Source organism: Rhinopithecus bieti, unplaced genomic scaffold, assembly GCF_001698545.2.
Source record: "Rhinopithecus bieti isolate Rb0 unplaced genomic scaffold, ASM169854v2 scaffold_83527, whole genome shotgun sequence".
Lineage (NCBI taxonomy): Eukaryota > Metazoa > Chordata > Mammalia > Primates > Cercopithecidae > Rhinopithecus > Rhinopithecus bieti.
Window position 1 is genome coordinate 494,517 of NW_016837625.1, and position 26,684 is coordinate 521,200.

The 26,684-nt window shown below is 51.5% G+C and overlaps 1 protein-coding gene across 3 annotated transcripts in view; it reads left to right on the forward strand.

The window, feature by feature from the left end:
* Window positions 1-26,684, forward strand: part of IQSEC1 (IQ motif and Sec7 domain ArfGEF 1) — a 176,658-nt gene that overhangs the window by 78,489 nt on the left and 71,485 nt on the right. The gene's annotated exons all lie outside the window — the stretch shown is intronic.

A 26,684-nucleotide genomic window follows, 5' to 3' on the forward strand; every position in this document is an offset into this window, starting at 1 on the left:
CGATGCGGTGCGGGGCCCCGGGCGGGGGTCGCTGGGGCTGCAGCCGGGAATGCCCTCCGCGGGGAGGCCTGGGCGGCAGCTCCGCCCCCAAGGCCGCGGTTGCACCGACGCGCGGGTGGCTCTCGGGAACCTGGGGCGCGCGGGGATCGCTGCGAGCTTCGTGGAGCGGGGCTCAGGAGGGGATTTCGAGGCCGCAGTTGCGAAGCCCGCACCAGGCTTCGCACCGGGTTGTGGGATTGGGGATCAGCGGCCGCCAAGCTCACGGGAGTGGGGGCCGGGGCGAGCCAGTGCTTTCTGAGCTGGGCTCTGCGGTGTCGCTCTCTGGGACTGGAGCGGTGAGGACGCAGAAGCCCCAACCTCCGCGGCTATGCAGATGGCTTATCCCGAAACCTTGAGAACGCTAAAGGCGCGATCTTGGGGGACGGGCGGGGGGCGGGGTGCTCCATCTCCGCATCAATGCAGTTGGTTGCCTCCCCGAAGCGAGGGTACGTGAATCCAGACCCCGAGGGTCGCCGAGCAAGCATTCCCCAGACCCCGACTCCGCACTACCCTGCTTCTCTTCCCCACCCCCACCCCGCCCCCACCACCGATGCTGCCTCCGGGCGGAGAAATCCCGCCACCGCGTCCAGGGTCCCGAGCCGCGGGCGGGAGGTTGAGGCATCTCAGGAATTCGCTGGGAACCACAAGGACGAGCTTTGGGAGGGAGGGAGAAGCTTTGGCAGGGCTGGAGGGCTGGGTCCAACCTGGCCCTGTCCCTGTCTCCCAACCCCATGTGACCTTGGGCAGCCCCTCCTGCCATTACCACGTGGGGAAGAGACTGGTTCTCAGTCTTGGGGTGGAGGGAGCTCTCCTGGTCAGACCCCCAGGAGAGTTGGCTTAGGGAGCAGTCTTGGGGACCAGAACAGCCTTGGCGACCTCTGGACCCTGACCTATAGGGGGCAGGAGGCAGCAGGGGGATGAGGTGTAATGGGGGTTGTTGTTGGAAACCTGTTCCACCTGCCAGCTGAGGATGGGACACTCCTGGGCCAGGGTCTTAGAGTGTGGGACACCTCCCCTTACCTGCCGCTACAAAACCACCTGCCCTTGGGCTCTAAGCGGGCAGGATGGGTTGGCAGAGGTGAGTTAAGTTTCTCCCCACCTCTAAGAGTCCTGGGGAACTTCCCCTCCCATGTTTCTGTCAGGCAGTTGTCACTTTAAATTGCCAAGCTCTCAACTGTCACAGCTGATCTGTTCCTGGAGTAAAGGGAGCAGAAAGGTGACAATGGGTGTCCCCTCCCCCTGGCCCTGTCCAGGAGATGAGGCTCACAAGGACAGCAGTCGGCTCTGCCTGGTCAGCTTTGTGAGTGTTTCTCTGAGCATGCCCGGTGATCTGTGGTGGGAGGGACCTGTCCTGGACTGGGAGCAGGGGTCTGGTTGTGCACTTTGATGAGCCACTGTTCCATTTTGTGGTCAGGCTCCACTAGACACACTGGCCTGTGCAGCCCCCTCTGAACAACTCTGAATTAAGGTGACACGGGAATTGGCTTTCTGGTCACCCTCTCCTGTTCCCAGTATGGTGCTGAGCTCCTCATTACAGTTGGCAAGATGGCCAGGCTGCTGAAGCCATGCGCGATTAGAGCTCAGAAGCCAGGTTTAAGGGTAAAGAAGAGAAACTGCCTTAGCCGTGCCACCTCCTCCCACCCCCCACCCCCCACAGGAAAAGATAAACTAAGAGGTGACTTGGGGTGGCCACAATGCCCACAGCCCAGCCATTAAGCATCAGTGCTGGAGGGAGCATCCCGGAGCCACCCCACTGTGTTAGAGGTGGAGAACTGAGGCCAGAGAGAGGCAGGGACATGTCCAAGGTCACACAGCATATTCAGAGCCGAGGGGCTCTGTCCCCAGCTCTCCAGCAACCCAGTCATCCTGAGAGAGCTGCTTCCTGGGGAATGCTCGGAGGACTCGGTGTCCCCTCAGAGGTCTCTGCAGTGAAGGGACAAGGGAGGGGGCCTGTGCTCACCTCTGCAGGGGACTGTCTCCTGCACGGTTTGCAAACATTAGGTAATCTTGGGTCTTGTGACTGGAGTTGCCACTCTTTCAAGGCTGCTTAAAGGGCCATGGTAGCTCGCCCTTCCAGCCACTGTGCTGACCAGCCTGCCCTGCCCTGCCTGTCCCATGCCTGCTGTCCCCACACCACCACCCTTGGTTTTAGTCATGCTCCCTTCCCCATCGTCCAGAGGGGAGTGCCGAGACCACGCCAGAAGAACTGGGACCATTTGTGTCCCCAGCTTTCCTGCACACAGTTTCAGCCATTGGTATAGGGGGTGGACCTAAGCACCTAAGTGTCCCCAGTCAAGAACACAGCCATCCTTTGTTCTTGTAGGACTAACTGCCCACCTCTGGGCTATGCAAGCTGGAGCTGCCTTTGTGCTGGTCAGGGAGTCTGAATCTGGCCTCTGGTGGGAGAGTTGGCCAGAGCCCTCATCACTCCCCCTGCCCCTCATAATTAGGTGGGTGGGGAGTGGAGGGCTGCTCATTCCTATTAGGAAGTGTTTCTCGAGTGCAAGAGGCTGGCAAAAGCCCATTCTGTTGATGAGGTCCTTGTGGACTGGGGTCCCACCCACCGCCGTAGCTCAGACCAGCATTCATTACCACCATGCAATGAGATGCAAACCTGCTTGTGGGAGCAGCGTTTTCTGGAGCCCCCTACCTTTCCACTGGGCCCCGCCTTGCCCTGCTTTGGCTCCTGTGGGTATGAACACTCCACCCCTGCCACCTGGCAAACTCCATTCATCCTCCATCATCCTCATCCATGATACCTCTTTGGCAAAGCCTGCCCTGAGTCCCTGAATCTTCCCTGCAGGGATACCATTATCACTGAACAGAAGGGCGGTGTAAAGCGGGGTGCAGGTAGGGACTGACTTTAGACCCCTGGTCATACACCAGTCTTCCAGACTCCCTCTCACCGCCTGCCTCGGGGCTATTCAGTGGGGCCATCATAGCAAGCGTCAGCTTGGAAAAGCAGGAAGCAGGCTGCTAAATTCTCAGTGACTTAGAGAACTGTGACTCAGAACTGTGTATATGGCTTTCTAATCCAGCAGGATTGCAGTGCAAACCCAGTGAGCATTTTTTTCTAAGCATCTACTCCATGCTGGACCCGATCACAGGGGCTTTCACATGTATTTCCCATTTCATCTGCGAAACCACAAACCCATCATTCCCTTGTATGATGGTTCTCAAAGCATAATATTAAAACAGTGTCAATCCCACAGGCCAGCTGGAATGATGTAGGATGCAGCACCCTGTCGATTGTCCTTTCAGCATTGCTCGGTTGCCCCAGAGCCCCAGCAGTTTACCAGTCTGTGTACCCAGACACCCTCAGGGTGGCATTCCTCTGGGAAGGGCTTCAGACTCAAGTGCACAGAGTCCAAGCTGACCCAAATAAATCTCTGCGTGCTGTGTGTGACAGCACAGAAAGCTGGCTGTGGGGGCTAATGACCTCTGTACACACAGCTTAGGCCTTACCTGCTGTCTCTTTAGAAGGTAACCCTGGCCTGCGTCATGCCTTATCCGGTTGTGCTTACACAATTTCTTCTTCCAGACTGTGAACTCCCTGAGGGCAGAGTGGGGCCTGAGGCACTACTTCATCCCTAGTGCCAGGGGCTGATATAAGTTCTTGTTGTACCTGACTGAGACTGAGCTGAATCCAAACAAGGAACGGGCTGCCTTAAAAGGCAGTGAGTTCCCCTCACCAAAGGTGTGCAGAGTGAGGCCAGGTGGAGGATTCACAAATTTCGGTTAGCTGAGGTACCCTGAAGGACCATTTTAGCTCCGAGACTCCCAGAGCCAACGATTTATTTTTTGTTTTTTCAATAATCCGAGGACTTGGTGGAAAGCTATCAGGATAGTAATACAGGTTTGTAACAATGCTAGAAGTGCCAATGTGTTTTAATAAAGCCAAGTGCCGAGGAGTATTATGGGAACATTTCATTATTCAGCTCAGCCAGATGCTGAACTAGGACCAGGTTTGGGGCTCATCCAAGTGGCCTGAGGGTTTGGTATAAAAGGAACCAGGAAGAAAATCGAGCGTCTTATGGCTAATCCTTGAACAGCAGCTGGGGTCTCTGTCTGTCATTCCAACTTAGGAGGCCTTTAGGTCAGAGAGCCAGACTCTTTATTACTCTGGACAAGTCCCTTCCCCTCCCTGAGCCAAAGCTTCCCCATCTTTATCATGGGGGACCTAATCCCTACCCACTTCCTTACTGGGGGCTGAGAGTTTGGAAGAGACTGGAAAACACTTTAGAAGTCAGAACCAGCACTCAGGAGGGTTGAGGGCGGGTGAGGACAAGAGGGCCTAAATTCCACAGTTCCTGGTAAGCTTAGGTGTATGGAGTGGTCCAGGGCCAGCCAGCCTTTTGGGGGCTTCAGAGTCATGGATGGGGTTCAGCCTTTCTGTGCTTCCAGTTCAGTGATCCTAGGGGTGCTTGAAGACAGCTGGGCTGGGTTCGAATCCCAGCTGTCAACTTCCTAGCTTTGTGCATGACCTTGGACAAGTCACTAGGCCTCCCTGTTTTCTCCTTGTTCAAATGGGGTGATGATGGTACCCACCTCTTAAGGCAGTTATGAAGATAATTCTGTGAAAGTGTATCAGTATCATACAGTTGTTTTTTGTTTTCTCCTTTGGGATATCACAGAAGCCACCAGGGATTTCTGGGATCTCAAAGTGCAAATAGAAGCATCAGCTCCATTCATTTACTCATTCAGCAAATATTTATGGAGCACCTACTGTGTGCCAGATTTTGCTTTTGGTGCTGGGATTACCACTGGAGCAAAAGAGACCAAAAACCATGCCCTCTGGGAGCTTTTATTGTAGTGGCAAGAGACCCACAATACGTAAGCCAACAGAATAATTTTGCAGTGCTAAATGCTAAAATCAACCCATCTGCTCCAGTTGGTGTTAAATGTGATTTGCAATGGAAGAACTCTTCCAAAGAGACCAGAGAGGAGAGCCTTGGTTTGGGCTTTGCCAAACCTAGATTCTAGTCTTGGCCCTGCTGGCTTCTAACTTGCTTTGCAACATTGGGCAAGTTCCTTCCTGTCTCTGATCGTCAGTTCTTGTCTGTGAAGTAAGAGAGCAAGATGAGCCCTTCCAGCTCAGATGCCGCTGCCTGGTGGCTCTGCAGTCACAGCTTGGGGTCTGTGCCTTTCCCCACCCTTATCACATGTACCTTTCTATTTTAAATGTGGTCACCTGTCACAGAGAAAGGTGCAAGGACAAACATGCATAGCTTAAAGAAAAATAAGGAAGAATATGAGTGACCACTGCTTGGGTCAAGAGACTGAGCATTGCCCAAAGCTGCCACGTGCCCCTCCCCAGTCTACTCCTCAGAGATTGTCGTCATCCTGACTTTGTGCTAATAACATCCCTCTTGCCCTTCCTGTTGTACCACCTATACAACAGCTTTTTACAATATAATTTTATTTTTATTATTTTTTGGCTGAATATAAATAGGCTGTGGATGTTTGTTCAGGTCTGGCTCCTTTTGCTCAAAGTTGCATCTACGAGATTCACCTATGCTATGAGTTGTTCTTCATTCTTTTCTTTTTCTTTTATTTTTATTTTTATTTTTTTGAGAAAGAGTCTTGCTCTGTCGCCAGGCTGGAGTTCAGAGGCACAATCTCAGCTCACAGCAACCTCCGCTTCCCAGGTTCAAGTAATTATCCTGCCTCAGCCTCCCCAGTAGCTGGCATTACAGGTGCCCACCACCACACCCAGCTAATTTTTTGTATTTTTAGTAGAGATGGGGTTTTGCCATGTTGACCAAGCTAGTCTCAAACTCCTGACCTCAAGTGATCCGCCTGCCTCGGCCTCCCAAAGCACTGGGATTACAGGTGTGAGCCACTGTGCCCGGCTGTCCTTTTAAATAGTATTTCATTGTATCGACAGGCCACAGCTTATTTATGCAGTCTACTGTGATGGACCACATGGGTTGTTTTCAGTTTGGGGCTGTTGCTCTTGAACCTGTGTCCCAGCACACATGGCATGAGCTGTCTCTGGGGCACATACTGGCTGTAAAGCAAGCACACAGCCTTGCCCCAACCCCGCCCTGGGCATTGTCAGTCTTTGTCGTTTTCACTCACCTGGTGGGTGGGTAATGGTTTCTTGCTGTGGTTTGAATTTGTATCTCCCTGATGAGGTTGGGGGTCTTTTGTTTGTCCTTTGGCTGTTTGGATTTCATCATTGGTGGAGTGCCTGTTCATGCCTTTCACCCATCTTGGGATGTCTTTTTATTTCTTTATGATTTGGAGAGTTCTTTGGGTACTCCAGATTCTAATCCTTTGTCACTTAATCCACATTGTAGATATCTTCTCCCTCCCTCCAGCCTGCCTTTTTCACTCTTTACGGGGTCTTGGGATAAACTTCTCAATTTCAGAGTTCTTAATTCAAGTTGTCAACTTTCTCACTTTATTAACATTTTTCGTGTTTTGAGAAACTCATTCCTACCCTGTAGTCATGAAGATTCTCCTTATTCACCTTTCACATTAGGTCTTTAATCCTCCTGGAATAGATTTTCATCTATGGTCTCTCTTTCTCTGACACACATACATGTGTGCATATGCATGGCCCCATGTGCACACATATACCCATTCCCAGGTGGCCCGGCACCATTTGGTGAGAACTGTGTTCTTTTCCCTACCTGCACTGCCCCCAGCACGTACCATACCTCTCGCTACAAGGCTGGCAGGGGCCCAACTGCAGGCTGTGGGCTGGGAGGTGGTAGGGACGGCCGGAGGGTGAGGCAGACAGCCCTCCCCACCCCCATCGGGACCAGCTGCTGCTCCTGCCAAACAGGTCTGTGAGGCTGCAGTGTCACGTGTCTGGCTGGCGCTGACTCGGGAGCTGGCGGATTAAGCAGGGGCTCAGGGTTTATGACCCGCACTGGCCGCAGCACCAGCTGGGGGAGGGCTGAGGGAGCTCATCTGTGTGGGCAGCAGAAGAGGCCTGAGAAGCCGGCCAGGCTGCGGCTATTTGTCCACCCACAGCACTGGACCAAGGTAAGGGAAGGGTGGGATGGACCAGCCCCACTATTAGTGTCTCTAGCTGGAAAGTAAAATGTCCCCTCCCAAGCTCCTTCTATCTTGGTCTGTTGGGGCAGCTGAGATCTGGGAGATGCCACAGCCCACAGCAAGCCCCTACCGGGTCTCGATCTCCTGTGGGGAGCACACATGAGCTCACATATGTGCACTGGCACCGTGCCCGCCCGGTTCCCGTCCCAGCTCCTCGTCCTATTCAGTGCCTAGTATGTGCCCCTGGGTGGGAGGGTCACTGCCAGCCGTTAGCGTGCCCCCAGACCCTGGTGCCTTTCCGCAGGCAGTGCCCCATGCCTGGCCTGGCAGGACGCAGCCAGGAGAGGACGGACCTCCCACTCTCAGGTTCACCAGGCAGGGGAGAAGGGAAGGGAATGAGTGCGTGCTGAGCACCTCTGTGTGTCAGATACCTCATCCAGGGCCATCATTACTCCTGCCTTCCAAGGTAGGAAAGATTCACCTGTTTCATAGATAAGGAAACTGAGGCTCACAGAGGGGCTGAGGATGGCCACCTGCATCTCAGTAGTGTGCCTGTGTGACCCTGAGGAAGCTGCAGGCTCTGCTCCTGGCCCCCGGGGAACTCTCAGTTGTTGTCTGGGAGCTCTCAGTTGTCTGACGAGGCACATTCCCTCTGGCACAGGGCTGCCGCTACCTGGGGCTCCAGGGAACTCTAGGCCTCTGGGGGAAAAGTGAGGACAAAGAGCAGGATCCAGAGCCTCAGGTCCCAGCCCAGCCTGTGACGTAGCCCTCCCTGTAGCATGCTGTCAGCCTTGGCCGGTGGGTATGACTTGGACTCGGTGGTCCAGTCTATGGCGACCTTGCTTCATTTCCTCGTTTGTAGCAGGGAAGATGTCAGTAATAGCATTTCCCTCCTCAGGTCACTCAGGCTGAAATGAGATGGTAAAGAAGGGCTTTAAAAACATGGCCCAACAATGGCCAGGCACGGTGGCTCACACCTGCAATCGCAGCACTTTGGGAGGCCAAGGCGGGTGGATCATGAGGTCAGGAGATCGAGACCATCCTGTGAATGGTGAAACCCCACCTCTACTAAAAATTAAAAAAATTAGCTGGGCGTGGTGGTGGGCACCTGTAGTCCCAGCTACTCAGGAGGCTGAGGTGGGAGAATGGCGTGAACCCGGGAGGCAGAGCTTGCAGTGAGCCGAGATCGCGCCAACTCACTCCAGCCTGGACGACAGAGTGAGACTCCATCTCAAAAGAAACAAAACAAAACAAAACAAAACAAAACAAAAACATGGGCCAACAGGCAAAGCCCATGGGCACTCAGTCAACCCTAGCTTTCATGTTTACAGAGAAGGTCAATGTCTGGGGTCCCTTCATCTTCTGAAATTCTGAGCTCCTGTCTCTTGCTTTTCTGCCTGGGCCATTTATGTATGGGTTTAAATCTATGAATTTAATATTTGCTTAGGAAATACAGGCCCATGATGAAAATGTTAAACATTATAAAAGAATATGCAGTGGAGACTATGTATGTGCCCCACCCCCTCCCAGAACAAACATGGAAAGCATTTTTCGGGTATCTGGTCAGAAACATATAAACGTTTATCACCCTCCACCCCAGACATATTTGGGCAGTTTGGTGACCCCCTATCTAGTGACCCCCCCTGCCACCCGTCCTTTAAATCCACCCACTCTGGGCTGGGGAACCCAGGCTGCTGCCTCCCTCCAGAAGTCACACATATTTGTGGGTGCTGGCACCAGATTTTCCTTGTCAGCAGGACTTAAGGAAGGCTGCAGCCTGGCACAGAGCAAACGGTGGTGGTGGGGGGATTGTTGAGCAGTAAAGAACGGTGTCTCTGTGCCCAGTGAAGGCCCAAGTTGGAGACCAGCTTCCCCACCCCCAGGCTCCAGCAGATCTGGGTCTAGAGCAAGGGTGGGGCCTGGGGACCTGACTCAGGCCCAGCCTGGCTGCCAGCTGGCCATTGGGTGACCTTGAGCCAGCCCTGGCCTTCTCTGGGCTCCTGACTCAGTGTGGGAGCCCAGCGTGTGTGGCAGCCTCAGTGAGAGGGCCGAGGGAAGACCGAAGCAAGCCATACCTCACTTAGCCTACTTGGGCTAAGGCCTGTGATGTGGGGATGGGGTCTTGATTTCCTGAAAAATTTAACTACTTAAAAATGTAATTGCAGGCAGGCCGGGCGCGGTGGCTCAAGCCTGTAATCCCAGCACTTTGGGAGGCCGAGACGGGCGGATCACGAGGTCAGGAGATCAAGACCATCCTGGCTAACATGGTGAAACCCCGTCTCTACTAAAAAATACAAAAAACTAGCTGGGCGAGGTGGCAGCCGCCTGTAGTCCCAGCTACTCGGGAGGCTGAGGCAGGAGAATGGCGTGAACCTGGGAGGCAGAGCTTGCAGTGAGCTGAGATCCGGCCACTGCACTCCAGCCTGGGCGACAGAGCGAGACTCGGTCTCAAAAAAAAAAAAAAAAAAAATGTAATTGCTTTAAAAGTTTTAATAGTGCACTGGGAGGCAGCTGAAGGCAGTGCTAAGTCTGGCTAACATGTTCTCTCTTGATCTTGTGACTTCTGGACCTGTAAGCGACTTACCTTTGTTCAAGTAAATCTTGTAGGGGGCTGAGGGGTGGGGCTTTATCTTTCCCCAGGAAGGCAGCAGATGGTTCCATGTGGCTACAGGTTGTGCATGCATGGCCCTTAGGCCTCCCAGCCCCCTGAAAGGAGGAGCAGCATTTACTGTTGGCCTTGGGAGGGTGGCAGGTACACAGAGTCACTGTCACCCTGTGTGGTAGAACTCCAGGCACTCCCAAATGTACAGATGTTCAGATTGTGCTCTTCACGAGGGCAGTTAGCAGAGGAACAGCGGCACTCTTGCTAGCTAAGCCATGGTCCTTTGGGGCTGTATCCACCAGAAGAGGGCGCCTTTTACAAATTTACACAGGGGCCCTACATGTGGATGGTGAAACTAGACTTGAGGATGCTCACTAGCAAAGGCATGGGGTCTCCTCCCTATCTCCCTGTGGTCCTCCTGTGCTCAGTTGTCTAGAATCTCCCTCCAGGGACTCTGCTGGTAACCCTAGGGGAAAGGAAACTCCAAACACCTTTCCCGATCCATGTGAGTGGCTTGAGTTAGACTCAGCCTGGTGAATTTCAGAGAGAACTGGACCATGGGCCTGACCTTGGGGGCTGCAGGATGGCCTGACTTAGAGAAGGCCTGGCTCCCCATCTCAGTTCCAGTTTTTTCTGGCTCTCTATACCTTGGGTCAGGACAGCTCTGTGCAGACCATCTGTTTACCATGTTACTATCCCTCAGAATGAAGTATGAAAGGCCCTTATCTTTGTGCCTACCCCCTTGAAGGTGGGTGCTTTATTTTTAAAGACATGTGAATTTGGGGACAGGGACACACATGAGCTGGGCATATTCATTTCATCCACAAATATTTCTCCAGCAGGTAGTTGTGCCAGGCTTCATGCTGGAGCTGGGCATAAGTGGGGTATGTCAGACAACCTTATTCTTATCCTCATGGAGCTGTCCAGAGAGGAGAGGGAAAGGGAAATTGTCCCCTGAACAGCATCACCCAGGTGCTGGGAGGAATTGCCCAGCCGGGCCTGTGAGGTCAGCCCAGGCGTCCCTGAAGGAGCTGAGCCAAGAAGGTGGAATGGGGGCTGAGTGGGCTCCAGGGGCTGGCTCATCACCCCTCTGGGCACCCTGCTCAAAGCTGGGACATCACTTCATCCTGGCCACTCTGTCTCGGGGTTGGGAAGGCCAGGCTGCAGTTCTCCAGCAGGGTGACAGGTGGTGGGTGGGCTGGACCTGCCAGGACCAACCCAGTGAGAGGTGGGGCTGAGGATCGTTTTGGTCAGGCCAGGAGTGAGCCATGCTTCCCCCTGCTCCTCACCCAATCCCAAACTGGCACTCAGACTGCAGTTGTCACCATGCCACCTTTCATCCCCTCCGAGGACTGCTCTACCAGCTGTGCCCTGAACTGTCTTTTTAATCTGATCTAAATTTGCCACCGTGCCCAAACTGGGGAAGGTTGGGTGAAACCCTCCTTTGCCGAGGATAGGCCTTAGATGCTGGAGCTGGAGCACCCGAGTTCAGGTCTGGGTTATGCAGCTGCGGCCAGTGGAATGCCGGCCATAAAGTCCCTGTCTCATAGGAGAGGCGGGTGCAAGTGAGTTACAGTGGGGAAGGCCTGCAGGAGCCCCCAGTGAGCCTTAGCACTCCTCACCCTCCATCCAACACACAAGCACCCAGAGAGGGCAGACAACTGCACCTTGCTGAAGATTGGTTAGCATGGCCAGGGCCTCCCTCTGCAGCCTCAGAACAGGGGTACCTGGGCCAGTACCTTGCCACTGTCTCTTGCAAGCTGGGAATGTTTGGACTAGTGATTTCTCAAACAGCCTCAGTTTCCTCCAGTGTCTGGCACATGGCAGGCACACAGCACATGGGTGCTGATGCTGTTTTGTTCAGGTCCCCTGAAGTGACCAACAACAGCCCCACCACAGGCAGACAGCTCTTTCCTGTCAGTACTAGGGGCTGCAAGCTGTGGTGCTGAGCAGGGTCATGCAGCCTCAGCCACCAGGACTAGAAAGGGGACCCCCCAGTCAGTTCTGCCTATAGGATCCAGAGCGTGTTCCTCTCTCTTTCTTTCTAGAAGAGGGCTTAGACCCACAGGGGCCAGGCAAATGGCATGGGTGCTGGCATTGGTTGTGGCTAAGAACATTTTTTTCTTTAATGGCAATGTTTCTCAAAGTGTGGTCCAGGGAGTTCAAACCATTTAAATAACAACAACAACAAGCTGTTGTTTGCCTTATCACCATCATTCTTGCACAAGTGTGCTGTAGAATATTCTAGAGGCTACCTGACATATTGGCAGATAGACTGAGGCTTTTGCTATAAAGATGTCTCAAAGTTGGTGATGTCTTAATTTTAATTTTTTAATATGGTAAATGGCAATATATATCACACCCATGAACAATTTTGGGATCCTCAGTCAAGAGTGTACAGGGAGCCTGACACCAAAAAGCTGGAGAACCACCGGCCTGTATTTTTTTTAAGTGTGTTTGATAAAATGCTAAAGAACAACTGATGGTGGGTTCCAATATGGGGGGCAAAAGAGAATGGGGGGGATTTTGGCAGAACAGTGCTTAACCTGCTAACAGGGCACCACGGTGACTCAGCACCAGTCCCAGGTGAACAGGGAGGAACTCATGTGGGCCCCATGCAGCAGTGCATCCAGCTTTCACAAGAAGCCCCAAATGCAGCTCAGGTCACACATAACCCATCTGGGGCCAGAGCTGTCTAGGGACCTCCAGTTGCAGCCTGTGACCTGGGGTCTCAGTGTCCCCATCTATGGAACAGGCAGCAGTGGCCCCTTGTGGGATGCCAGGAGGCAAGTGCTCAGGGTGCAGATGGGGAAGAGGATGCAGGCTGGTTTCACCCAGCTCCCACCCCCATGGTGGGCTTGAGGCTCACCAAGCTGCTGCAGAGGGGACAGGCAGTGGGAGGCAGGTCCTCCACAGCTGGCTCTTCCGGGTGTCCTTTGTCAGCCTGGCATTAGCATGTATGTATGAGAGAGAGATTTCACAGCTAATTCTACAATCATACTTCACAATTCTCTATGATAAAGAATAATTTTAATGGTAATTTTTCATTCTAGCTTTGTGTATATTTCTAACATGTTTATTTACATTTCAAAAGATACAAAAGGGTATATGGTGAAAAGATCCCCCTGTTGTTTCTACTTGGGGAGTGGAAGGGAATGGGGGAATTGTGACGAAACCACTAGTCTCCCAGCAGCCGGTTCTCCTCCCCAGAGATGTCTCGTGTTATTAGTTTCTTATGTCCAATTCCAGGCAGTTTCACGTATACATAAGCAAATGCCTAGAAATATACGTTATCCCCCCATTTTTAAACACAAATGTGGCAATACCATACACACAGTCTGACACCTCATATAGCTAACTTTATCAGTGACTCAACCCTATGCGGTAGATATTATTATCCTCTTCTATAGGGAAGGAATTTGAAGTTCAGAGTTTCTGTGATTTGCCCAGAGCAACACAGCTAGGAAGTGGCAGAGCCAGGAATCAAACCCTGGCTCCTACTCCCCCTAAGCAGGACCCCGCCAAGCCTCACCCCTCCGCTGCCCTTAGAGTGGGTACTGTGGGGCCTTGTTCATCCATCAGATGAGGCAAGCCTCCATCCTGCATCGATCTCTCAGGACACTTGGGTTGCAGTTGACAGAAACTCACCTGAACACTGCTTAGTGGAAGGGGGAATTGATTGGCTCCTCTCACTGAAGTGCAGAGGGAAGGAGTGTAATGGAGCAGGGTGCCTCCTGAGGGAGAGAGGCAGGATCGGCTAAGACAGCCATGGTTGTCAAGGTGCTCCCAGTGCCCCTCCCAGGAAGGAGCATCCACGCAGCCCTACTTGGGTCCCTGCAGGCAGGGCTGGACAGTGAGAGGCTCACCAGGTCCAAATGCCTGGAGGACCAGGCGAGGCCCAAAACGGGAGAGAACAGGAGGGCTCTTAGGAAGAGGAAAGGGCCTCGAGGAAGTGAGGAACACAGCAGAACACAGCCAAGGTCCCATCCCAGCCCCTCCTTCCTGACCTCCCCTCCCCGGGCATGGCGGGGCATTGAATGTGGAATTATCCTTAACCAGGGTAGTAATTACTGAAGATGTAGCTGGCATGTTGAACAAATTGTTGTGTGTTTGTAGTTACAAATCATGTTCCTAACACTCCAGGAGGTTCCAAACCTTGATATCTTTGCTATTAACCCATAAATTACAGTTATTTATGGAAATTGCTAGAGAAACAATTGTCTGTGGATTGTGTTGCATGAGGGATGCTCATCGTGGATCAACTCCAGGAGCCTGGAGTGGTCTGTCTGGGTCTCAAGGCTGAACACTTTTAGTTCGTGGGGTCAGGTTCTCACACCAGCCAAAGGCTGACTTGGCTCAGGGGCTCCTAGACTTTGTCCAGTGCATGGCACACAGGTTGGATTCCCAGTTCTGTCACCACCAGCTGAGTGGCCTGGAGGTGAGTCATGTAACCCTTCTGTGCCTCTGTTTCCTGTGGACTAAGAGGGCCCACTTGAAGGGGTGGTGGGAGTATTACAGAAAATAACATGGGTACAGCCCCTTACACCTGCCCTGTGCAGAAGGTGCTCCTGGGCCCAAGTGCTTCTCCTCCTCTCTGCACAGCTCAGGAGGCACACAGTGGGGCAGCAGCCAAGTCTTGTTCCCAGGAAGAGTGGAACAGGACGTGGCAGCCCCCGCTGGCATGCCCCTGGCACCAGGCTGACTTCCCACACCTCAGGTAGCTGGGAAATCATTTTTCGCTTGACTATGCTGTTTCTTGTTGTGCAAAATGGATTCTTAGATCCTTGTTACCCACCAAGCAGGGTTTCAGGAAGTATGAGATCCAGGCCCCGAAACAATTCCGGGTGAGGCACAGGCTCAGCTCTCGGTGACACGGAGCATACCACCTGGAACACGGGAGGGAGTTCTCCTTCCAGTGCTCTTTCCGCCCTTCTGATGACATCAGACAGGAGGGTCAGCATGCTGACAGACCTTTAACGTCTCTTTATCATCCACAAAGGCTTAATACGATGTATTGATTATATAGGGAGTAATACAGTCACATGGTTCAACAGTTAAACATACAGAAGGGTACATAGTGAGCTGTGTGTCACGCCCTTCCACATCCCGTTGCCCTCCCCAGAGACAACCGCTGTCCAGGGACACCTTGGAGTGTGTGTGCGTACGTGCATGCGTGCGCATGTCCACCTTTTCTGTAACCCAAATCCAGCATTCTTCAGCTTACCTTTTTCATGCAGCGCTATGTCTGTATCTCAGTCCCTATCAGGATGTAAAAAAGCATGCTTCTGTTTTATTGGCGGCCTCCTGTCATGTGGATTCTCTGTGTTTGCTAATCTCTGTTCTAAACAAGACACAGCAAGCCTCAGGGATGGGGCTAATAACAGGATCAAAGCAGGAGTTTATAACAGCGTTTTGTTTTTGTTGATTTATTTTCATGGGAGAATTCAATTTACGCTTAGTGAGGCTGGCTTTGCACTTATGGACCAGATATAAAGTTTCCTTGATAGAATGAAGAGTGTTAAGTAATTGGTATGTATACAGGTGCTATGTGGTTGTTGGGAAACTAAACCCAGGTCACTCCCACTCCTGCTTACACCCTCACAGGATGAAGCTTTTGCTCGGTCCACTGGCCTCATGCCTCACAGCGCACCCGTCCCCACACCTCATGCCCCATGTAGATGCAGAACTACAGGAATATTTTCCCAAGTTCACCAAGCCTTTGCCCTTGCCACTTCATGTACCCGCAATGCCTTTCTCCTGCTGGGCCACCCAGTGAATTCCCATTCATGCCACAGATCCCAAGAGAGGCATCAACTCCTACAGGAAGCCTTCCCTGAATGACTGCTCCACCAGGTAGCAGTCATTCCTGCCTCTCTACCAGGTTGCTCCTATTACTGCATTTAGTGGCTTCCTGTCATGCAAAAAAAAAAATTTTTTTTTTTTTGAGACCGAGTTTCACTCTATTGCCCAGGCTGGAGTGCAGTGGTGCAATCTCTGCTTACTGCAACCTCCACCTCCTGGGTTCAAGCAATTCTCCTGCCTCAGCCTCCCAAGTAGCTGGGATTACAGGCGCCACCCCACGCCTGGCTAATTTTTGTAGTTTTTTATTTTTTCAGTAGAGATGGAGTTTCACCATATTGGCCAGGCTTGTCTCGAACTCCTGACCATGTGATCCATCCACCTCAGCCTCCCAAAGTGCTGGGATTACAGGCGTCAGCCACCACGCCTGGCCCCGTGCAAAGATTCTTAAACTGCAGCCGGTATTACAATCATCTGGAGGGTGAGAATTTGCATTTCAAATGATTCCCAGCTGAGGCTGCTGCTGCTGCTGTTTCTAGGACCCCACTTTGAGGACAACTGTTGGAGTGCAAGAAACACAGGCTAAGTGTTGGCCTACTGGGCTCTAATCCCAGCTTCATCACATATGGGCTGTGTGTCTTAGGGCAAATTACTTACCTTCTCTAGGCTTCAAGGCATCTGTGATAAATCAGAAAACAATCTGCACCTTGTAGAATTGCTGTCAGGATTACATGAACTCATGCAGGAATGTGGCTGACGCCAATTGTGAATTATTTTCACTCCCCATACCCAAGTGAGTTTCCTGAGGGTAGGGCCCACATCTGCAGCCTCTGAGATGCCTAGTGCCTAACACATAGTAGGTGGGAAGGTATGCTGGGAAGTTGTTGAGCACATTCAGGAATGCACACATTCTCAGTGACAGATGTATTCAAACAGTGAATCACACGTCTCACATGTCCTGCCTCCATTAATTCTGAATCAGTGGAGTTGGGTCAGGTCTTCCTTCCACTGGGACAAAAGAAGGTGTTTAAATCAGTAACATAAAGAAGACTGCAAAGGGGAATGTTTAACTCACTTAGGAGACACTGTTGATTTAGGAGCAATTAATGGCATCCATTTACAAAACAGGTGACCCCAGCACTTATTATAAATCAACGTATCTATTCATTACAGCAGAGGCCCTGCACTCCCTTGGGAGCTGTTCTTTGGTGTGAACTCACTACGTAAAAGGCAGCAGACTGTCTCCCCAACAGCTACCAGGAATGCAGCCCCGGCCCTGCCACGGCGTCTAAGCTAGTGACATCCAGGTGAGATGTTCTGAAGGAGGGCAAGCCCGTGCAGCTTTCTGTTTATATTTTTTTCTAGATTCCCTCAGTTTCTCCACCCATTTTCATATGCAGATAAGCCCCAGTTTTGGTAAAGCTACCAGGAAATAAACCCAAGTATATCAAGGATGGCCATTCATTTTGCCAAAGGGATGGCGCTTTTTTCCTTCCTCTTGAGACAGGATTTTACACTGTTGCCCAGGCTGGAGTGCAGTGGTGCAATCATGGCTCACTGTAGCCTTAAACTCCTGGGCTCAGGTGATCCTCCCATGTCAACCTCCCTAGTAGATGGGACCACAGGCATGTGCCACCACACCCAGCTAATTTTTATATTTTTAGTAGAGATGAGGTTTCGCCATGTTGCCCAGGCTAGTCTCTAACTCCTGGGCTCAAGCAATCTGCCTGCCTCAGCCTCCCAAAGTGCCGGGATTACAGGCGTGAGCCGCCATGCCCAGCCTGACGCCTCCTTTTAAATAAAATCTTTAGCTGATGGGTTCCTTTAAATACTGGGCTCCCCTAGCACACTAGAGATGAGAATCAAGTGATTTTGAAAAACCATTTCCTGCCCTTCCCGAATCTCTGTATGGTATAAAGAGGGGTGGGGTGCAGGGCATTGCTGAGATTGAGACAAGGATGAGCATGGAGAGAGGGAAGGAGACCTGCCTTAGCCCTGTGGGTGGTCCCTGAACCAAAGTGAATCTGGATCAACATGATTTGCCTGTCCAGCAGACATTTATTGAGCACCTGCTATAGACCAGGCACCATCTAGAGGCAGGGGATACAATGGCAAGTGAACAAAGTTGCAGAGCTACATTCTGGTGGAAGTGACAGTGGGTACACAAGTGATTAAGCCAGATAATGATGGACTGTGAGATGGGCTTTAAAGCAAATCGATGAGACAGAGAGAATGTGGATGAAGGTTCAGGAAGGTCCCAAGGAAGAAGTGACAGAGCGTATGTGTATTGTCTTAGAGCGCTTCACGTATGAGGTCTGTCTCTCTCCCAGACTCTAGACCTGAGGGCAGGGCTTAGAAGCTGCAGAACCCAATTCTGCCCTGGTCCCAGGCTCCCGGGGGATCTGCAAGGGGCCCTGTAAGTGTTGGCTCCACCGGAGGATGTGCTTTCTTGAGTGAGGAATGGCGAGGCGCAGGCAGCTGGGGAAAAGGTGGGGAAAAGGCAAGGACTGCTCCCCCGCTGTGACCCCACCTGGACTTGTGGGGTACGCTCAGCAGGGCACACTCAGCAGGGCTAGCAGAGTCCCTCCTGGGGCGGCCACTGCTGCCCCCCTCCTGCTTTTCCCCAGCGTCACTCCCTTCCAGAGGGCCAGGGCAGACCCCAGGAGGAGAGTGCAGCAAAGGGAGCGGGGAGTGGTATACAGTCTGGGAGTGGGGTTCAGGGAGCAGGCTGGGTGTAAGCAGAGCACCGCTGAGGCCCAGCACCAGATGGCTCACTAAATTCTTTTCAGCAACTTCAGAGACATGGATTATTATTCAGTTCCTTTTCACAGAGAAGGAAACTGAGGCTCAGAGAAGTGACGCCCAAGGCTATACAGCCAAGAAGGGAGCTGGTGCAGGAGTCTGCCTCTGCAGGCCCCTGGGGGGCAGATGCCAAGGTTGCTTTGGTTACTCACATATCAGCCAAGACGGAGACTTTCTCCCCACAGAGGTCTTCCTCCTGGGCCTTGAAGGTCAAATGGAATAGTGTTGTAAGAATGAACTTGGGACTCAGTCCTGGGTTCTTATCCCTCATTAGCTGTTTGCCCTTAAACAAATTCCTTAACCTTTCTGAGCCTTGGTTTCTTTTTCTGGATGGGCAGATAGAATAGTCCCTACCTTAGAGTTCCATTGTGAACCTTAAATGAGATGACCTGTCGTGCATTTAGCACAGAACCTGCATTCAATAAGAACCTTGGATATGGGGGAAGAGGGACTGTGGAGCTTCATGGTTAAGTTCATGGTTTGGAGACCAAATGGATCTGGGCTCAAATCCCTGATTCAGCCAGGCACTAGCTGTGTGGCCTTACATAAGTTATTCAACCTCTCTGAGTCTGTATATCTGTAAAATGGAAGGTTGTTGAGGATTAAGTGTGGGCGCTTCTGTAAAGTGCCTGACCCAGACTGTGTGCCCTGTGAGAGGAAGCTGCAGGAAGAGTCAAGAAGAGGCAGAGAGTTGGGAAAGGAGGCTTAGGAAGACCAAACCACTTGCCCAAGATTCAAGATCATGCTCCAGAACATGGAGCCTCCATAAGCCATGAGCATCCCTATTGTGGGATGCAGCCTATGGCTGGAAAGGGCGCTTATTCACTCAGCATACCTTGGCTCCTCTTGCACTTTAGCCCCTGTGCAAGGTGCCAGGGCCACAGTGAAGCAAGGGGAGGAACCTGCAGTCTCTGAAGGGCTGCTGTGTACCCAGCCCTGGCTAGGCAGTCATGGGTGTCATTGCCAAGCTTCACACTGAGCCTGCAAGGAAGGTGGCACCATCCCCACTTTGAGGCTGAAGATGCTGAGGCCCTGGGAAGCATAGTAACTGTGTGAGGTCACATGGCGCGGCTGGGATATCTGCTGGGCCTGCTGCCCAGAGGCCTGCCTCTTCCATCTGGGGTACAGAGAGCTCAGGGGCAACACCTGCAGGGGCCTGGAGCCCTGTTCCAGGAGCTGTGCCCCAGGGGTCCAAGCCCACCTAGCATAAGTGTCATCACTCCCTGAGGGTGCTGCTGTGGCTCCCTGTGCCACCTACCAGGGAAGGAGGAATGAGTATGAAGGGCTGAAGTGGGGGTATTTTTGATTGTCGGCGGGGGCTGGCAGGCACCTGAATGAGAAGGGTGATGGCAGTGTGGTGGGGGGGAGTTTAGGGAAAAGTCCTCTACCAATGGAGGCAGCAGCTCAGTGGAATTTCCTCCTGAAGTTGTCTTGCTCCTTGAATCCTGCAGGAAAGCTGGCAAATGGCCATTTCCCTTCCACTCGAATAGAGACCCATAACTCAAGTAGCTGCCCTTCGGATACCACAGGACTGTTCTCTGCAGGCCCTGCCCCTGGATTTGGGACAGGCAGTCCAGCTCACCTAGCTGGGCTCTGCAGGGGGACCAGGAGGGATGGGGTGTGCCCACAGGAGCAGCCAGACTGATGAGGGATGTGACAAGCATATTCTCACCACCTTCTTTCATGTTTACAACAGACCAGCATTCCCTGTGTGGCAGGGATTGCACTGGTCACTGAGGACCTAGAATCATGGAGTGCTCTGGGGATCCAGGCTTGGAGGGCTTCTTGGAGGAGGTGACCATTCCTGGCTGTTTTGTGTGCTAAAGAAAACCCTCACCAACCACCAAGCACCCATCATGTGCCAGGCTCCTCAGAGCCCTGGCAGAGCCATCTGTACCCATGCTGGGTTTCGTTTCTCCTTGCGTGGGACGCTGTGTCCTAGCCGTGTGGTTCTTTATTGCAGCCCCTCCCTCAGCGTCTTTCCCATGCATCCTCAGCCTGTGTGAGTCCATTTGTCAACTAATGGCACCATAACAGCTGCGTCTAATTTTTATTCATCTAAAGACCACAAGAAAACAGAGCCTCCTGACACCTCAAACCACACGGGTCTTAGGTCTTAGCAGTGCAGAAGGAGCTGGGGAAAGGAAGCCAGATAACCAGTTCTTGGATGTGTCCCAGTGTGACTTGGGAAAGTGCTCCCTGCTTCTGTGAGCCTCAGCTGCCTCATCTGAACAATGGGTGGGCAGCACTGGGTGTTGGTGGCTCCTTCAGACTTTATCATTAAGGCCACTTTGTTTATTTAATTTTTGATTTTTGTGGGTGCACAGTAGGTGTATATATTTATGGGTCACAGGAGATATTTTGATATAGGCATGCAATGCCTAATAATCACATCAGGGTAAGTGGGGTAAGGCTGCTTTAATCTTCGTCATAGTTGGGGTCTTGGCCAACCCAAGTACCATTGTGGTTGGGATGAATTCCCCTAGGGCTATGGTAGCTGTCTGGAACCAGGCCAGTTACACAGGACAGTGGCAGTGTCTGGGCCCCACCACTGGGAAGGTGCACGGAGAGCAATGGTCCTTACCTTCGAGGTGCCCACAATCTTAAGTAAGGGGTTATTGCTCTGCCTGGGGGTAGAGGGATTAGGGGAGGCCTTAAAGAGAAAGAGACATTTGAACTGGGCTTTGAAGATTGAATAAGACATTGCCAATCAGATGGAGCAACAACCCAGGAAGTAGGAACAGGATAAACAAAGGCACTGGGGCCGGGAAGTGCAGGGTGCATTCTGGGAGTGGCTGTGTTGTAGGGATCACAGCTGGGAATGAGGCTGGAAAGACAGGCAGGAGCTGGATTACAATACAGGTGGTGCCTGAGCAGTTCAGTATCACGCAGGAAACCCGGGCCACAGACCTAGGTCAGGGTGGACAACCCTACACCACCTCCAGCGATCCCTAGTTCATTCCATTTACTTTGTTTAGTAAGATACGGCACGTCCCAAATTCACAAGTGGTTTCTGTGGAAAATGGTTGGAATTTTAAAGATAATTTGGCACTTGATAAGAACAGCTTTATTTATCTGGAAACATTTCTGTTCTGGGGGACGGACTGGCTTCCCTGAGGTGCCACTCTACAGAGTGCTGTGTTCCATGCAGCTGTCTCTGGCTTTTTACTGCATCTAACAGTCATAGGAATAGGTTCTATTCCATATCTGGGTGAGAATAGTGTGGTCTTAAAACTCGCCCACCCAGGCTGGGTGCTGTATTGTCCAGGTGGGTACTGTATTGTCCAGGCTGGGTGCTGTATTGTCCAGGCTGGGTGCCGTATTGTGGTTGCCAGTGTGGCATGAAGCCTCGGGTCAGTGTCAGTGTTTATCTGGGACACATCCCTCCACCTCTCTGGACTTCAGTTTCCCTGTCTGTGAAATGAGGATTTGGGGCTGAGTGGCGGCCACAGAGCTCCCTCGCAGACCCAGCATGCTAGCTGTGATGGGGAATGCTCATTTCGTAAGATGAATGGTAACATAGCGGTGGTTAACAGACAGTGAGCGGAAGCTCAAAATGTGCTACAGCACAACTCTTACTGATTTTTATGGTTGTCAGTAAGACACAACCTGCTTGAATGATGAGGAACCTGGAGTAGCCCAAGAGGTGGCTTAAGTACCATCAAGCATTTGGGGTCTTTGTGGACTAGCTCTGGTGGACTTCAGAGCCTCCTAGAAGATGTCAGAAGACCTTCAGTCCCTTGATTTCCTCACTTCACTGGCGTTTTTTTTTTTTTTTTTTTTTTTTTGCGACAGGATCTCAGTCTGTCATCCAGGCAGGAATGCAGTGGCACAATCACCGCTCACCACACCCTTGACCTTCCTATGCTCAGGTGATCCTCCCACCTCAGCCTCCTGAGTAGCTGCGACTACAGGCACATGCCACCATGCCTAGCTAATTTTTCTGTGTTTTTGTAGAGATGGGATTTCGACATGTTGCCCAGGCTTCACTGGCACACACACACACACACAAATTGTATTGGTTCCAGTCCAATCCATAACTGGTCGTTTTTTTTTTTTTGTTTTTTTTTTTTTGAGATGGAGTCTTACCCTGTTGTCAAGGCTGGAGTGCAGTGGCATGATCTTGGTTCACTGCAACCTCCACCTCCCGTGTTCAAGCGATTCTCTTGCCTCAGCCTCACGAGTAGCTAGGATTACAGGCACCCACCACCACGCCTGGCTAATTTTTGTATTTTTAGTAGAGACGGGGTTTCACCATGTTGGCCAGGCTGGTCTTGAACTCCTGACTTTGGGTGAGCCACCACACCTGGCCCATAACTGGCTTTTTTAAAAGTAACAAACACTTGTTTAAAAATTCTTTTTTGGCAGGGGAGGTTACAGAGTCTCGCTCTGTCTCCCAGGCTGGAGTGCAATGGGACAATCTCGGCTCACTGCGACCTCTGCCTCCCAGGTTCAAGCAATTCTCCTGCCTCAGCCTCCCGAGTAGCTGGGACTACAGGCACCTGCCACCATGCCTGGCTAATTTTTATATTTTTGTAGAGACAGGGTTTCACCATGTTGGCCAGGCTAGTCTTGAACTCCTGACCTCAAGTGATCCACCTACCTCAGCCTCCCAAAGTGTTGGGATTACAGGCGCGAGCCACCATGCCCGGCCTAAAATTTTGAAAACTCTAAGTGTTCATAGAGTGAAAAGTTCTTCATTCTCCTCCCCACCCCTGTCCCACCTAGATCTGAAGCCTAGTGGGCAGAGGCCTTCTCCATGAATTTCTGGAACCTCTCAGTTTCCCTTCCCAGAGGCAAGCACTGGTACCTGTCTCTTGGGTCTCTTTTAAGAAGTAATCTATGATTATACAATCTTATATAAGCATACTAGTGTTCTGTAGATTCTTTTATAAGTACACTTCACATTTTTCTGGACTTTCTATCACAGTGTTGTGTCTCAGATCTTTTCCTATAAGTATGCAGGATGCTGCTGCCATCTTTTTAACATGGGACTCCATTGATGGGTGTAATACAATTTACTTAACCAGTCCGCATTGAGAGGCATTGCATGTTACCTCCCCTGAGTTCTGCTTTTTCAAATAATTAATATCCTTGGGCATGCCTCTATGTGTCTATGTGCACACGGGCAGGCGGCGCTGTAGGATTCATTCTCAACAGTGCACCCCATCTTGTGGCCATCTTGTCTGAGGATCATCTGGCCCAGCCCTATCATTTCAGTCACTGTCTTCCCCCATGATGTTTGGATTCTGCTCTTGCACGGGGTGTCTGGCTGAACACGCAGGGGATTTGCCAGGGTAGTTGAAGCCAACGTAAGACTCCCTCAGGAGAGCTTCATTTATTTCAGAGAAGGGCTGCATAATATTGTTTGTTTTGCAGGTCATGTGTCTCTTTTGTAACTGTTTAACTTCATCATCATAGTCCCGAAGAAGCCATTGACAATACATAAGTGGATGAGCGTGGCTGTGTTCCAGTAAACCTTTATTTTTAAAAAACAGGCAGCAGGCTGGACTTGGCTCTCAAGCCATGGTTTACCAACCTTATTCAGCTGTTGAAGACCTTCTGTGCACCAGGCTCCACTGTCGGCACAGGGGCTGCTGCAGGGAAGGACATAGAACCAGCCCTGGCAGTTGGAATACAGCTCACTGGTATAAGCGAGCAGGTGCGGTGTAACCTTATGCCATGTAAGAGGAGTTTCTGACTTGGACTAGGGGCTGGTCATGGGTGTCTTTCTGGGAGCAGTGACATAGGAAGCTGAAAACCAAGGTCCTAGCTGTGAGCCAGGCACAGTGGGGAGTGTGGGGAACTGAAAGAAGCTTAGTATTGCTGGAGGTGTGGCAGGCATAGAGTGGGCAGGAGGAGAGGTAAGGGCTGGAGAGATGAACCAGGCTACACAGGCCACGAGGCTGGCTGTGCAGAGAGGCTGGGCTTGATCCTGACAACTTGGAGAGAGGGGCTGCAAAGGCTGGGCTTTGGGAGAGTGCCACACATCCTGCTGGAGGAAAGCGGGGAGGCTGTGGAAAGACTGGAGGCTGTCAGAAGTCGGGTAGCATAGAGATAAAGTCGGGTTGTAGCACGTGAAATGGGCCAAGGCAAGCAGCTCAGGACTAAAACCTGGGTTGATACAGTGGAACTAAACATTTCCATGACTTTTGCATCCTTTGACCCCATACATGGGACCCTATTCATCCCTCAAGGTCCAACCCAAAATGTCCCCCCATTAGAGCCTCTCCTGGGGCAGAATTACAGGCTCTTTCCTCCACTGCCATGACACCGTACTGAGGAATACTTGTCACAGCAGTGTTTCCCCACTGAGGCCTCAGAGTAAATACTAATTAATGCTTGCTAAATTAAATTAAACAGCAAGGTGAATTAGCTGGGGTAGAGGTGGCTGCTGAGCCACTCTTTACAGTTGCAGAAACTGAGACTCAGAAAGCTAAGCAATTTGTCCTAATGGTACATGCAGGGATTCTGACCAGTCTGGTCATTTCTGCAGAAAAATTGGCCTTCTCTGCCTCTCTAGGCTGGAACTTTTCTTGCTTCTGCTCACAGTTCCCTAAATTATTAATCTGCAAGGCAGTTAGCAGAGCAGGAGCAAGAGGCACACTTTGCAGAAAGATAAAACAAGAGAATCAAGATGCATTTGGTTTCCAGAGAGTCCGTCATCTGGTATTCCAAATGCTAACAGGGAAATTCAATCCCCTTCTAAATCCCAGCCGAGACAATGTCCCCAAGACCATCCTGCTGGGCGGCAGGGCCCTGGGCCTGGAGAAGTGCCTGAAATTCTTGGACAATCCGGATGGTGAGGCTGTCAAAGCTTGTGTTCAGAGTGCTCCAACAGCTGGGCTGGGGGAATTCTTTTGGCTCCATTTATTGCAGTCTATTTTTAGAGAGCAATTCAGACAGGGGTGGGAGTTTTCTGCTGCCTCTGCCCTCAACTGGGTCATTTCTACCCTATCCTCTCCCAGCTCCCTACCATTACCCTAACTACGACAGATGCCAGATGTGGCTGTGGTCTTTGAGCAGTGCAGCCTAGTGTTCTTTTCTTTCCAGAACCCTCTATGTATAGATACTTTTGTCCATCTTTTTTATTATAGCCTTCCTTGTGAGTGTGAGGTTGTATTGCGGTCTTGATTTACAGTTCCCTAAAGATTAGTGAGGTTGAGAGCATCTTTTCATGTGCTTATTGGCCACTTGTAGATTGTCTTTGGAGAAATATCTACTCAGACACCTTGCCTGTTTTTAAATTGGCTTATTTGCCTTGTTATTTTTGAATTGTAAGAGTTCTTTATATATTGTGGACACTAGACCCTTATTAGATACATGATTTGCAAATATTTCCCCCGATTCTGTGTCTTCATTTATTTTTAACAGAGCAAAGAAAACATGGGAAGCTGAGAAGGGGAATGTGGAGATGGGCAATGAAGGGGCACTGGGTTCCTGCTCAGGCTCTTGTCTCGGAACCCAGGTGCTCTAACTGGCTTAAGGGGCACTGGGCCCCTGCTCATCCTCTTGCCTGGGAACCCAGGTGCTCTAAACTGTTTTTAGGGGTTGCCCTCTGCTGCAAGATGGGCCACTTCAGCCCCCTTCCTTCACTGTCCGCCTCCAAATGAAAGATTCAGAAGGGCACAAGACAATGACCCTGCATTGATGGCTTCTTGCAGCTTCCTGACTCCCGCAGGCCCGCCAGCTGCCTGGCCCTCCAGGGGATGGACTTGTAGGTGGGTGGTCCAGGACAGGCGGAGTTTTGATTGTTCCATATCTGCTTGTTGTCTCCCAGCCACGTCTAGGCATTCCACAAGTGTGGGCGCTGAGCACTGTACCTGCCTTCATGGAGCCCAAGGACAGATAGTAAAGAAGTAAACGTACAAATGGAGGGCTGCAAGCCGTGAGCGCTCATAGTAGGAAGAGCCTGGGAGAGGAGGACAGGGTGAAGGAAGCCCTCTCTGAGTTGGCCCAGTTAAGCTGAGCCTCAGTTTACTCATTGGTAAAATGGGGCCAGGGTAACTCCACCTACTTCACAATGTTGCCTTGAAGGCCAGCTATCACTAAAGAACTCTAAAGTGCTAATTATTATTACTTTAAGCTTGTCATAGGTGCTTGAAGGATGTCTCTGGGTGGAGAAAGGTCAGGGGGCTGGGTGGGCTTAGGGAGAAAGAAGCAATTTTCCATTAGATCCTCCCCAAAAAGCCGCCAAAAGGGTGGTATCAACCTCAGGATAGGGCCCATTCCCTTCTTTGGGGCGCATCAGAGCCCCAGAACCACACGGTTCGGTCCAGGCGAGCAAAGGCCAGGTTTTATTAAACTGAAGGCAAAATCAAGATAGGCAGAGGTTGAGTGGGCATCAGCAGAGTAGGCTCTGGTTGGGGGTTTGGAGCTTTGTATTTGTTGTGGTTACACGCTGGGGAGGGAGACATGGCTCCCGGGAGGCGCC